Below are 12730 nucleotides of genomic sequence, written 5' to 3'. Positions count from 1 at the left end.
AGAAAGAAGATTCCCAATTTAAATTGATGTCATCATTATATGTATTTTGATATTAAATTGTAAGGGGACGTAATTGAATATCAAAATACTTGCGTTGACAATGTAAATTGTAACTCTTCTTTCACAAGAGTACAGATACATTAAACAAGCTAAAGTGAATATTAACTATGCAAAAGCTCGAACCAACGTCAAAGTACATGTCGTCCTCTGTTTTTCCACTTGTTTTGTGACAATCTGGGACAACATTGTGACAACATTAACTAGCTGGGTAGCTATAACGTTAACTAGTTATAGTAGCTAACTCAATGGCATGTCTTCCCAGACATTAGATAGATTGATATAACTAAATAGCTAGCTAGCGAAATGTCACTAGAAAATAAAACAATGTATATTTTTAAGACTGTGCGTAGTAGGTATAATACGTTGGGGGAAGCATTATACTTGATCATTTCCCTCAACGTGTTATCAGAAAATGTTCAGAGATGTGCAGCTGTGAGAAGTTTCTAGCCCCACCGCTGACCAACAGTGCAGCAGGCTAGTGTGTATATGCATCCTTTCTTGCGCTATCTTGAGAAATTGTTATTGAGGAAATACTTACAGAGTTGCAGTACTTGAATCAAGGTATCCCAAATCTGTCAATGGTATAATTTCACTGGTAGGACTTCGTGTTTGCACAAACAACTCCGTTTTCCTCTCGGTTTGGGACAACGTAGTCTCAGCACCCACCAGCACTCGCTTATGTTTTGATCACAACTGTTAAACGCACAGTGGTAGCAATGAGGGGACTCGGTTAATCTCGCCCAGACGCCCGTGTAGACATGTTTGCGCCGGCTGAAAATGATTGCATTCGATTTGGAACAGGGCTGCCTCCAGAGTGTGAAACAGGTGCCGCGCTCTGTCTGACGGCGAAGTCGGCTCAAACAAAGCGGTTCTATGCTGATATATGTTATTGTTTTAAGATGGTCATACTATGGATCATTTAGATATCTGGTTTTGAATGTAGGACCCCTTTAGGTATAATATATATATATTTGATAAAATATTGAATTTGTCCTTTACTCCTGTGGCTCAGAGAAACGGACTGAATAAAACATTAATAAATGGCAAAAAAGACAGGCAAAACATAAGTGATAAGAAACAAGGTTTTGAAGTGTTTGTCCTATATCTAGAAGATATAAGAAAGCTGCTCAGGAAATATATATATATATATTTTATACATAGGCCCTACTGTATTTAACCCCTTTTTTAGGGTAGGCACTAAACGACCTTCATACTTCCATTCATTTTTCATACTTCCATTCATTTTTTTTAAACCGGTACTGGTTACCTTCAAACAAGTTCCGTAACACATGTGGGAAAAACGGAGAACACCATTGTATTCATGATAATCTCCCCTTTCCACAATGGGGTCACTCACATTCAGTGTTGCCAACTCCTCAGTAAGGAAAGTAGCTATTGGCTGTCACAAAAGTCGCCAGAAATCGCTAAATGATGTCATTGCCTAATTTGCATAACTTGCCATGTGCATATAATTGTGATGGACGCTGTAGGAGAGAGGAATAACGTCGTGGGAGAGACAAAAAGTGAGTAAAAAAACACCCAAAATATGTTTAGAACTACAAACAAACTTTCTTCTGTCAATTCTGGGGGGGGTTTATGTCACAATTCCAACATACATTTAGTATTACTTTCTCAGCTACAAGTCGTTCTCAAATTTGGTCATCAAAGTCATTCTCTGGATTTATGGTGCTTTCAAAACAACTGGAGGCCGGATATACAATTCCGAGTTGGATCACCGTTCAAAACCTATTTTCCCAGTCGGAGCTCATTTATTCCTGACTTCCCAGTTATCTTGAACTCACTGAAGTCAAGTTTTCGCAGTTCGGAGTTAACAGTTGTTTTGAGCGCGGAACAAATCACGCTTCATTGACAGCATGGCCAATGTTGAATGTTTATCATTTTAAACTTGGAAAATAGCCCCCTGATTCCTTTCAAACCACTCGTTGAATTTGCGATTTCCAACTTGTTGTGTAATGTTTATGTCCAATGGCCGATGAGCATTGATACGTTTTATCTATAAATTCTCTTCAATATTTCTCTTCATAGGACGACAAATATTGAAAAGAATCTGCCAGTAGATTGTTGACTTGATTCACAATGATGACTGCTAGCTAAGATTATGAAAGTATGATGTTGACAACTGTTAACTCCGGGTTTGCGCCCCCCTTTGGGTTGTGCCATGGGGGAGATCTTTGTGGGCTATACTCTGCCTAGTCTCAGGATGGTAAGTTGGTGGTTGAAGATATTCCTCTAGTGGTGTGGGGGCTGTGCTTTGGCAAAGTGGGTGGAGTTATATCCTGCCTGTTTGGCCCTGTCCAGGGGTATCGTCGGATGGGGCCACAGTGTCTCCCGACCCCTCCTGTCTCAGCCTCCAGTATTTATGCTGCAATAGTTTGTGTCGGGGGGCTAGGGTCAGTCTGTTACATCTGGAGTATTTCTCCTGTCTTATCCGGTGTCCTGTGTGAACTTAAGTATGCTCTCTAATTATCTCTCTTTTTCTCTCCTTTCTTTCTCTCTTGGAGGACCTGAGCCCTAGGACCATGCCTCAGGACTACCTTGCCTGATGAGTCCTTGCTGTCCCCAGTCCACCTGGTCGTGCTGCTGCTCCAGTTTCAACTATTCTGCCTGCAGCTATGGAACCCTGACCTGTTCCACCATAATTTGCAAATAAATTGTGACAATGTGATTTTCTGGATTTTTTTTCTCATTTTGTCTATCATAGTTGAAGTGTACCTATGATGAAAATTACAGGCCTCTCATCTTTAAGTGGGAGAACTTGCACAATTGGTGGCTGACACATTGTTACAAATACATTGTTTACAAACTGATATTTGACACATTAATACCAAAATAACATGCAAAACAGGCAAGCCCTCAGAATTCCAACTCGGGAACTCTGGTCTCTTTTTAGAGCTCCGACTTTCCGACCTGAAGATCACCGGTGTCATGATTTTACCTTTGTATTTTTCAGATTTCACAGTTGTTTTGAAAGTGGCATAATAGAGCTCCACAGTGGAGGTGTCATAATACCCATAACACCTAGCATTCAAACAGGGAAATGGTGCCAATCTTTTTTCCATTAATTTTCCCATAGGGGATTTTAGAAACACTTAATATAAGGGGTGTGTTTCGTGCAGGGGAGAGATTTACACGGTTATCAAAACACCATGCCAGGGTAAGCCTACACAAAAAACACCCTTGTTAAGTGTTTCTGAAATCCCCTATATGTTAGCCCATGAAGATCTCCACCACACAAGCCAGAGGAAGTGTAAAACCGGACAGGAACATCATGTCAGTGACTCAGCACACTCAAGTAGAGTATAGCAGAAAAGCCTGGCACGCATGATGCACCCCTCCTAGGGACTGCAGGGGAGAGCACTACAAAGCCTGTGACTCAGCCCCGTAATAGGGTCAGAGGCAGAGAATCCCAGTGGAGAGAGGGGAGCCGGCCACCTTCACAACCCTGGGCCAGACTACACTCAATCATAGGACCTACTGGAGAGATGAGTCTTCAGTAAAGACTTAAAGGTCGATACCCAGTCTGCGTCTCACATGGATAGGCAGACCATTCCTGAAAAATGGAGCTCTGTTAGAGAACGCCATGCCTCCAGCTGTTTACTTAGTTATTATAGGAACAATAAGGAGACCTGTGTCTTGTGGCCGTAGCGTACATGTAGGTATGTGCGGCAAGACCAAATCATAGAGATAGGTAGGAGCAAGCCCAAGAAATGCTTTGTAGGTTAGCAGTAAAACCTTGAAATCTGCCTTCACCTTGACAGGAAGCCAGTGTAGAGGCTAGCACTGGAGAAATGTGAAACAAATGTTGGGTTCTAGTCATATTTAGTACTAACTGAAGTTTATTTAGTGCTTTGTCCGGGTAGCCGGAGAGTAGAACATTGCATTAGTCTAATCTTGAAGTGACAAAATCATGGATTAGGGACAAAAGTATTGCTAGCTAGCTAAATAGCTAACAAGACTACCTCGCTAACTAGCTAGCTAACAAGACTAGCCAAGTTAGCTGCGTTGTTCCTTGCATGTGATTGGCTGTGATCTTGGAGGCGTCACCAGTGGTGGAAAAAGTACCCAATTGTCATACTTGAGTAAAAGTAAAGATATGTTAATAGAAAATGACTTAAGTAAAAGTGAAAGTCACCCAATACAATACTACTTGATTAAATTTCTAAAAGTATTTGGTTTTAAATATACTTCTGTATCAAAAGTAAATGTAATTGCATAAATATACTTAAGTATATAAAGTAAAAGTATGAATAATTTCACATTCCTTATATTAAGCAAACCAGATGACATGATTTTCTTGTTTTTTAAATTCACAGATAGCCAGGGGCACAGTCCAACACTTAGACATCAATTACAAATGAAGCATTTGTGTTTAGTGAGTCCGCCAGATCAGAGGCAGTAGGGATGACCAGGAATGTTCTCTTGATAAAGTGTGTGAATTAGACAAAATGTAATGAGTACTTTTGGGTGTCAGGGAAAATGTGTGGAGTAAAAAGTACATTATTTTCCTTAGGGACATAGTGGAGTAAAAGTAAAAGTTGTCAAAAATATAAATAGTAAAGTACAGATAAAAAACGATTTAAGTAGTACTTTAAAGTATTTTTAACTTAAATACTTTCCACCACTGGGCGGCATGCAGCCTAGCCACAGGGCTCCTTGATGAGGTGGTTATCGTGCATCTGAACAAATTAATGGATGATGCGTGGTACTTTTGATTATCTTGTGATCTTGACAAAACAACTTTTGTTATCTATTGATCATGCGATAAATAAGATGGATCTCACATAAGGTGGGAATTATTTTGTTTATTTGGTGTCCTCTCTAGACTTCCATAGGATTCTGTTTTCACATGCAAAGGTGAGTGCTTTTGATAAAAATGCTTTATGTGCCTTCCCAATGAAAACTAGTGTATTTAATGGAAAATAGATGTTGTATGTTTCTGGACAATGCATTATATGCGGCTTTGTTGACAACATAAGCCGCATATAGTGCATTGTTTGTCTACGTCTGAATACTGTAATGTTACATTTGTTGAGTAGCCTTGATAATATTTAATTTATAAACAAAATACATGTATCATAACCATTGCACCTTTTCTGTTCTGAGTCCATATTCCCGAAGTAGCCATACAACAAATTACCATGAGCTAGAGGTCGACCAATTAATTTTACACCTTTATTTAACTAGGCAAGTCAGTTAAGAACACATTCTTATTGTCAATGACGGCCTAGGAACGGTGGTTTAACTGCCTTGTTCAGGGGCAGATGGAGTGTCAGCTCAGGGATGCAATCTTGCAAACTTACAGTTAACTCGTCCAACGCTCTAACCACCTGCCTTACATTGCTCTCCACGAGGAGCCTGCCCGTAACACGAATGCAGTAAGAAGCCAAGGTAAGTTGCTAGCATAAAACTTATCTTATGAAAAACAATCAATCAATCATAATCACTAGTTAACTACACATGGTTGATGATATTACTAGTTTATCTAGCGTGTCCTGCGTTGCATATAATTGATACGGTGCGTATTCGCGAAAAAGGACTGTCGTTGCTCCAACGTGTACCTAACCATAAACATCAATGTCTTTCTTAAAATCAATACACAAGTATATATTTTTAAACCTGCATATTTAGTGAATATTGCCTGCTAAAATGAATCTATTTTTACTAGGGAAATTGTGTCACTTCTCTTGCTACAGAGTCAGGGTATATGCAGCAGTTTGGGCCGCCTGGCTGGTTGCGAACTGTGTGAAGACTATTTCTTCCTAAAAAAGCGCATTTGCGAAAAAAGCACAATCGTTGCACGACTGCACCTAACCATAAACATCAATGCCTTTCTTAAAATCAATACACAGAAGTATATATTTTTAAACCTGCACATTTAGCTAAAAGAAATCCAGGTTAGCAAGCATTTTACATTTACAAGCAATGTTAACCAGGTGAAATTGTGTCACTTCTCTTGCGTTCATTGCATGCAGAGTCAGGGTATATGCAACAGTTTGGGCCGCCTGACTCGTTGCGAACTAATTTGGCAGAATTTTACATAATTATGACATAACATTGAAGGTTGTGCAATGTAACAGGAATATTTAGACTTATGGATGCCACTCTTTAAATAAAATATGGAACAGTTCCGTATTTCACTGAAAGAATAAACGTTTTGTTTGCGAAATGATAGTTTCCGGATTCAACCATATTAATGACCAATGGCTTGTATTTCTATGTGTTATTATGTTCTAATTAACTCTGATTTGATATTTGATAGAGCAGTCTAACTGAGCGATGGTAGGCAGCAGCAGGCTCGTACGCATTCATTCAAACTGCACTTTCGTGCGTTTTGCCAGCAGCTCTTTGCAATGCTTCAAGCATTGAGTTGTTTATGACTTCAAGCTTATCAACTCCCGAGATTAGGCTGGTGTAACCGATGGGAAATGGCTAGCTAGTTAGCGGGGTGCGCGCTAATAGTGTTTCAATCGGTGATGTCACTCGCTCTGAGACTTGGAGTAGTTGTTCCTCTTGCTCTGCAAGGGCCACGGCTTTTGTGGAGCGAAGGGTAATGATGCTTTGAGGGTGGCTGTTGTCGATGTGTTCCTGGTTTGAGCCCAGGTAGGGGCGAGGAGAGGGACGGAAGCTATAATGTTACACTGGCAATACTAAAGTGCCTATAAGAACATCCAATAGTCAAAGGTATATGAAATACAAATGGTATAGAGAGAAATAGTCCTATAAATCCTATAATAACTACAACTTCTTACCTGGGAATATTGAAGACTCATGTTAAAAGGAACCACCAGTTTTCATATGTTCTCATGTTCTGAGAAAGGAACTTAAGCGTTAGTTTTTTTACATGACACATATTGCACTTGTACTTTTTTCTCCAACACTTTGTTTTTGTATTATTTAAATCAAATTGAACATGTTTCATTATTTATTTGAGGCAGATTTATTTTATTGATGTATTATATTAAGTTAAAATAAGTGTTCATTCAGTATTGTTGTAATTGTCATTATTACAAATAAAAGTTTAAAAAATTGTCCGATTAATCTGTATCATCTTTTTTTGGTCCTCCAATAATCGGTATCGGCGTTGAAAAATCATAATCAGTCGAACTCTACCATGAGCATCTCTCATTTAATTGGGCCTATTACTTATTTTAATAGCCTATGTATCTAAAAGGGAGCGTGGTTTATAACATACGACAAGGCTACTTTGGGCATCTTGCTATGTTAGCTGGCGAACTAACAAGCTAGCAAGGTTTTTGTTCAATAATATATTTTTTTTATCTGGCCAACTAACATGCTATAATTGAATCTAAATAGAATAAGATAGCTAGAAGTAGCATGTTATGATGGAAACAGTAAGTGACAGGGACACATTGCAAGGCTGTAATGAAGTTAACTGTTTGGCTAGCTAGTTCTGTGAACATGTTTCTAAACAAATTGTTATTTTTAGCAGCTAGATAGTGAAAAACTAAACAAGTTCTATATCACAGACCATTGCACAAAATATTATAAGATAGCTAACTAGCAAGCTAGCTACTTTTATACTGACCGCTTTGCTGGAGCAGCTATTCTGCCTCACATCAGTAGATGTTACTGTTGCTTGCAACACAATTCATCCTATAAAGTTTATACTACCTGCCTGTGCATTTCAAGTAACTGACATTCTGACTGTTCCGATGTTTTGGGAACCTAACAAAATGTTTTGGACAAATGCAATAATTTGTGTTGCTCCTCAGCTCATTTACACATGGTCTTTTTTTTGTAGTTCACCATCCCGATGTCTGCTGGTATGACAAGAAGTAATAATTGTATATGCTTAAATGGTGAGTGGGAGGTTTTATGTGTGATTTGAAAGGGGATTTGAAAAATGTGCTGTGCCCAGTGAGCCAGTAAGCCATTGAAATTGTTGGCCAATATACATGAATCACTAGCACAAACTTAAAGCATAAGAAAACTGCTGCCTACTATAGACAGAGAGCGATTTGCCGTGGTGGGGATTTCTGTCAATTATACCAGCAGATAAAGCTTCCAATAATTTCTTACAGTTGTATAACCTACCGCATAGAGGCTATTAATTGACCCCCCGTACAGTATCTTTCACAAATCCCATACTGATTTTAGCCTGTTACTGTAGCCTATCCGTTATCACATGCATTATAATATTTAGCAATTGCACTCAATGTAAAATTGCAGACAAATACTAATTGAGTAGTGTAGAATGACAATTATTCTTCTGTATTCATTATGTATTTGTCCATTACCAAAAAAAAACAGGTTATGGATTGTTCTGCATAATAAATACAACCAATTTTATTCCTGAAATTATGCTGGATCTAAGGAACAGGCAAATCCGAGATTGTGCCGTTGTCGATCCATGTGGCGGTGGTGGTTGCCTACAAAGGTGATGATGGAATTGGAGGACAGGGGGGACAATGTGCAGACTTTTTTAATCATTAGCCATTAGAAAGACCTATTTGTTTCTCATGGTTAAAGATGGTATTCTGTTTGGCGTGGTAATATTAATACTAATTTGATGCATGCTTATATTTGTCCAATTTCAGACATGTACAAGTGTGTATTATGCATTTTCAACACGTATGAATTGGAAATGTATTTTGCATATCCCATTCTCGTTAAATCCCCCTTGGAGCAATTAGGGTTAAATGCATTGCTCAAGGGTACAGATTTTTCACCCTGTTGGCCCTACGCTTTAACTGCTAGATTATCTGCTGCCCTAAATAGGTGTAACAGGTGAGTAGTATGTGAGCACTGGACAAACAGTTCAAATGGGGCAGAGATTATGTTATTTCCCTTTTTTCATGTCCGCTCTTATTGAATGAAAATGCCTCTAATAATGTGTTCATCAGGTACTGTAGAGAGACAAATCATAATCTAATAATGATGTTCTGCTGTGGGAAATAACTAACTACTGTATACCCTTTTCAAACAGAATTCCCGTAGTTCCTGGGGGTGTCTGTGCCTGGCAGCCTCGTCGGGAAATTCGGGGCACACAATCTCTATTTTAACAGCTTTCAGGCCCTTAATGGGACCAAACAAATACCGGATGAGGTAATGTTCTCTTTACAGATGACTTGTGGTAAACTATTGAGCAGACCTGCGCAAAAATGCTATTGATGTTTCAAAATACTACAGGTCTGCTGTAACCTTATATCAAATATATTAACACAATTATATTTGACTTTATAGGTCATGGATGCCTTCTTTGCCCTAGAGAGTTCAGTATGTATGCAAAATGTATGTTTACGCATTTCCTACTTAAATGGCTTTGCTCTCAAATGTCATTCACATCTCTTAATTAAGCGTCATTAACGACTAGGCTACCTGCTTCCCCACATCACCAGAACAATATTTTTGCATCCCAGACAACTCACATAACTTAATTAAATGTTCTTGTAACCTTTAAAGAACTTAGACCAGGTGTTTTTCCAACAGTCTTACAGCATTATAGGAACGTCCTGTGCAATCTAACTTAAACATTGTATGAATGTCATCACAATTGAGTATGTTTTGGGAACCTCTCTTTTCTAATGTATCCACACTGTTCCCACAATCGAATTAAATGTTCTGGGAACCTTTAAAGAACTGATACAAACAATATCTGAATGTCAGCACAACTGGATAGTTCTAGTGTTTTGGGAACCTATCTCTTGTCATATCCCCACAATGTTCCCACTACGTATGAAACATTCTGGGAACCTTTAAAGAGAAGATTAAAATATGTTCTGGGAACGTTCTTGTAACATCAGGTGAATGGTTTTGCACCCTAAAAGAAATTGTATAATCATCCGCACAACTGAACAGTTTTTGTGTTTTAGGAACATATCTTTTGCAATATCCTCGCAAGGTTCTCATCGGACTGTTCCCACAACCAAATGAAACATTCTGGGAACCTTTAAAGAACAGATTCAATATTTTCTAGGAACACAGACCATTGGCCCCAAAGCCAAGGAAAATCACATGAAGTCCTGAATTAGATCTGGGTATAAATGTTTGATGAGTTTCTGCATGTTCACAATGTCTCTGCTGCTTCATGGGCATTCAAGGTCAAGATTAAGAGGAACTACCTGCTGCTACTGTAGGGGGGGAGAGAAGATGGATGCATCACTGCTGTTCAGCTGACAACAATATCGTAATCCTATCATTATGGGCACTTTTATCAAAAGCAAAATACCGTAATGGAAACATTGACAGTAGCTAGGTTATCATCCAATTGGCAACGGATTTTTGTGCAAATATTCTCAAATCTGCATAAAAATAATATGCACATTTTACATCAGAAATGTGTTTGAATCAAATTGACTTGTTACAGAAATAAAGGCTGTGCGTGATGATGTAGTTCACATAAAAATAGCTTTTGCAGTTAAATTCCCATGTACCGAATAGAAAATGCAAGTTAAATGGGTTTCCATCACATTTTCAACTCCACTGGTGGTTTTCTTACATTTTTTTATATTTTTTATATAGTAGCCAACAGCACGCAGCTGCGCATTGTTGGCTAGAGTGCACATACAGGTTGCTTTCCAAACACTTCAAAGATAAACCCTATCCCCTCAGTCCTCAAATTAAGTGGACACTTCTGATGACGTATCGTGACGTCTGACGAGTACACATTTCTGAAGATTTTACACTATTGTGGAGAGATGTACTGTTTGGATTCTTTACAAACAATAGAAATAAGCTGAAACATTTTTATGTAATTAATTTCATTATTCTTTTGGCCAAATTTCATATACACAAACGTAAATTTACAAACAGGATCCAAGATGGCGTAGCAGTAAGTCGTCCTGTCGTATCGTCTCTCTGTAAATAGTCTCTTTTTCGTTTTAGATATTTTTCTTCGCATATCTTTAAAAACATTTTGCTAAACCTAAGCTTCCAAATACTCTCCTGCAATCCGCCTCACCCAATGTAGCTACTTTTCCTAAAGTATTTATTTTTACTTCGGAACCGGAACACCTCAACTGAAGCTAGCCAGCTAACCACCAGCTATGCTAGCGGTCTTCAGCTAACCGGTCATCAGCTAACCTTTAGCTCGGAAAGCTCTCGCCAGTTCGAACAACGCGACGCTAACCAGAGCATAACGGACCTTATTTTTTATCCCCGGATTCCCTCCGCAAACGGAACATTTTTTTTTTCAGCTGGAACTTCACAACTAGCTATCGAGCTAAACCGCAACCCTGGTTGATTACTCCTGGCTAGCGTTTCCACCCACGTAGCTTGAAGCTAGCCCGGCCAGAGCTCCTGTGTTCCTAGCATACTCCTGGGCTTCTATACCCGGACCCACGACCGGTCTATCGATGTCACTGCATGAAGAGGAATAAACAGACTCACCCCATCGCGACGTCCTCCAAAGGCTAACTCTCTAGCCCTCGCTATCTCCTTGCTTGCTAATTCGGCAAGCTAACTGCTAGCTTGTTTAGCCCAGGTCCGCTAACTACTACCTTGTTTACCCCGGCCTGCTAATCTGTTAGCTTGTTAGCACAGGCCTGCTAACCGTCTGCATCGCAGTGGCCCATATGTACTTTCTATCTCTTCCCGATTTTTAAAATTTGTTTATACCTTCCGAAAACCTGCCTCACCCAATGTGATACGGAATCGCTATTATTTTTAAAACACACTCAAGAACCTCCAGAAGCTAACCAGCTAACTAACTACAAGCTATTTAGTCATTGTTCGTTTTTTTTAACCTGGATAACACTCGCCAGTCCAGCCCCCCTGCCCCATCCACCGCTGCCCCTGGACTCTGATCACTTGGCTACATAGCTGATGCACGCTGGACTGTCCATTAATCACGGTACTCCATTCTGCTTGTTTGTTTTATCTGTCGGCCCTGTTGCCTAGTCAATGCCATTTTACCTGCTGTTGTTATGCTAGCTGATTAGCTGTTGTCTCACCCACTGTTTTAGCTAGCTTTCCCAATTCAACACCTGTGACTACTGTATGCCTCGCTGTATGTCTCTCTCAAATGTCAATATGCCTTGTATACTGTTGCTCAGGTTAGTTATCATTGTTTTAGTTCACAATGGAGCCCCTAGTCCCACTCCTCATACCCCTGATACCTCCTTTGTCCCACCTCCCACATATGCGGCGACCTCACCCATTACAACCAGCATGTCCAGAGATAAAACCTCTCTCATCATCACCCAGTGCCTGGGCTTACCTCCGCCGTACCTGCACCCCACCATACCCCTGTCTGCGCATTATGCCCTGAATATATTCTACCATGCCCAGAAACCTGCTCCTCTTATTCTCTGTCCCCAGCGCTCTAGGCGACCAGTTTTGATAGCCTTTAGCCGCACCCTCATACTACTCCTTCTCTGTTCCGCAGGTGATGTGGAGGTAAACCCAGGCCCTGCATGTCCCCAGGCACCCTCATTTGTTGATTTCTTCTGCCTCCTCCCTAAGTTTGTTTTACTCACTGCTTTAGCACACTCTGCTAACCCTGATGTCCTTGCCGTGTCTGAAACCTGGCTCAGGAAGGCCACCAAAAATTCAGAGATTTCCATACCCAACTATAACATCTTCCGTCAAGATAGAACTGCCAAAGGGGGAGGAGTTGCAGTCTACTGCAGAGATAGCCTGCAAAGTAATGTCATACTTTCCAGGTCCATACCCAAATAGTTCGAACTAC

The 12730-nt window shown here is 39.9% G+C and overlaps 1 protein-coding gene and 1 long non-coding RNA gene across 7 annotated transcripts in view; one reads left to right on the top strand and one right to left on the bottom strand.

Moving 5' to 3' along the window:
- Positions 1-892, bottom strand: part of LOC118358155 (spermatid perinuclear RNA-binding protein-like) — a 59762-nt gene extending 58870 nt beyond the window's left edge. For all 6 annotated transcript variants that reach the window (XM_035735645.2, XM_035735646.2, XM_035735647.2 and 3 more), the window contains exon 1: positions 599-892. The gene's annotated coding sequence lies outside the window, so the exon portion shown is untranslated. The remainder of the gene's footprint in view (positions 1-598) is intronic.
- Positions 893-1437: 545 nt separating this feature from the next.
- LOC127911928 (uncharacterized) lies at positions 1438-2746 on the top strand. The gene is made up of 2 exons (XR_008079817.1): positions 1438-1583; positions 2583-2746. It is a non-coding gene; the product is annotated as an uncharacterized LOC127911928 (long non-coding RNA).
- Positions 2747-12730: the final 9984 nt, after the last annotated feature.

Source organism: Oncorhynchus keta, chromosome 25 (genome assembly GCF_023373465.1).
Source record: "Oncorhynchus keta strain PuntledgeMale-10-30-2019 chromosome 25, Oket_V2, whole genome shotgun sequence".
NCBI lineage: Eukaryota > Metazoa > Chordata > Actinopteri > Salmoniformes > Salmonidae > Oncorhynchus > Oncorhynchus keta.
Note: the sequence above shows the minus strand (reverse complement) of the source record. Positions and strands in the feature narration are given on the sequence as shown.